General features: G+C 38.4%; 1 long non-coding RNA gene across 1 annotated transcript; it reads right to left on the bottom strand.

The window, feature by feature from the left end:
* Positions 1-1,104: 1,104 nt before the first annotated feature.
* Positions 1,105-1,855, bottom strand: LOC109470233. Its single transcript, XR_002140236.1, has 2 exons — positions 1,696-1,855; positions 1,105-1,486 (listed from the first exon to the last, which is right to left on the bottom strand). It is a non-coding gene; the product is annotated as an uncharacterized LOC109470233 (long non-coding RNA).
* Positions 1,856-2,128: the final 273 nt, after the last annotated feature.

Consider the following 2,128-nt stretch of genomic DNA (forward strand, 5'->3'; position numbering starts at 1 on the left):
AAGGTGGGTGGGGCTATCAGAGTTCTTAACAATGGTGACTAAGGCTAGACAGCAGGGTAGATAGAGCTAACCTCCAGTCTGGTGCCAACAACTCTCCTCTGTTTCAGTGCTTCACCCACCAGTACCTCGGCTGGAAGATCCGTGTTGTGGATGAGTTCACCTCAGGAGCAGCTGGGGTCCATGCTGGCACGCTGGCTGTCATGGGGGCTCTTGTTGCTGGAGCATTGTCTGTGTTACTCAGCCACATTTAGAAGCATGTGTCAGACACATGTATGTACATGCATTTTATTTCTACACTGGGGTACAGTGCTGTCATGTGCAATGGTTAAAAAGGTAAAATACTACTGTCACGCAAGTGTTGACTACTGGTGTACTGTGGACTAGTTTGCCCCTCTGTCTTCAACAGATATATAAAGCAGCAGAATCTTTTTATAGTTTATATATTTAGCATTTTAGTTTCAGAGAGTAGTTGTGTATGGTTGGTTTATTGGGGTTCCTGTAGGCCTTAACCCCAGTTCTGCTTGCGATGCTTCCAGTACAAGTTAATGCCAATCAAATGTTGTAGAAATAGCTGTATACTAGTATTATATTGGGGCAGTATTAACTGAGTTAAATAATTGTTTTAACTTTAAGATGAATGACAAAATGATTGGTGAGAAGCCTAAATTCTATTGTCTGTTAGAAATGTTAGGAAAAGACTTTCTGAGTGTATATAACGTTATATGTCTAAGCATATATATATGTAGATGTGAACTTTTGTTTAGTGAGTGAATCATTAAACTAAAGGGGATTTTAAAAAATTGCAGATATACTTGTAGCCTGTGAATAGTGGTGTGTATTTTGTATCTTTTAGGTCACCTTAAATCATTAGTCTGAAGATGGCCATTTCAATTTTAAACACTTGTGTGGATTTTATTTTGGACTCTCAATAAATGTACACTGTAAATTACTTTGATCCTGTGAGAGATTTTTTTACACCAATGTAATTCACATGAATGGGATGCCCTTTATCTTGTATCTGTAGTTTCAATTATCTGAATAGTTACTAACCAATATATAACAACAGTAGACAGGCTCTGGCAAAATCACAGTTTTGAGGATTCAATTAAGGAAACTGAAAACTTTATTCCAAAGATGTTTTGAGTACACTGGTTTTAAAACATCCGTATTATGTATGTCCATCAACCCTAGAGAACTGTATTCTAAGGGTGAGAATGTGCACACGGTACTAGGATGTTAGGTAATATTCATATATACACAAGAGATGAGAAACTGAAAAATCAATCTGCAATCTTATGCAGTAACTTGAAAATACTGAGATGTACGGTTACAAACTATATGAAAGTGAGTTTTTGGACTTTGAATTCTTTAGTTAACTTGCTAGATGGTGAAGGTCTCCTTGTCGATGTCCATGGGGTCCAACAGCTCCAGGTCAGGAACATCGTCCAAACAGGCCTCCTCCTCAACAACACCTCCAGCTGACACACTGCAGAAACCAACATCATTTAAGATGTTAGAACACTGCAAACTGGTATATTCAACATGGCTTTATTGGTCTGTCACAGCTGAAAACAGAATTAAAAACAAAACTATCTATAATACAGGACATCTCAATACAAGAGACCACAGCGCCAGGTGTATCCATCAAAATTTTGGATCACGAAAGTCATGGAAAAATAGGATACAATGCCATACCTGACTTGACCCATATCATGATCAGGATCCCAGTTATGAAGTTTTTTGCGCCATTCCTTAATCCGTCCATCCCACGCACGTCGGCTACACACAGCAAACTTAGTGGGAGTCCACGGATCATCCTTTTTACGGCCATGTCTGAAAGAAAAAGATGCATTGACATCTCTTCTCAACCTGCCACAGTATTTTCAACAAAATTGGCCTGAATGTTTGAGAACCTCTGGTATGTTTGAGGTACATGTAATTTGTCTTGCATCTAGTCTTGTCTAGTCATTCTCAAAACAAAGGATGACATAAAAATTATTTCCATACAAATATCCACCAACTTGAATAGAGCATAAAACATAACGATAGTATTTGGACTTTTCAATCCCCATTTTCTTACACATTTCCCAAGAAATGCCCACCCTTACACGTTTCTGTGGTGTCGATT

Source organism: Branchiostoma belcheri, unplaced genomic scaffold (genome assembly GCF_001625305.1).
Source record: "Branchiostoma belcheri isolate BF01 breed outbred unplaced genomic scaffold, Haploidv18h27 scaffold22, whole genome shotgun sequence".
In the NCBI taxonomy this organism is placed as follows: Eukaryota; Metazoa; Chordata; class Leptocardii; order Amphioxiformes; family Branchiostomatidae; genus Branchiostoma; species Branchiostoma belcheri.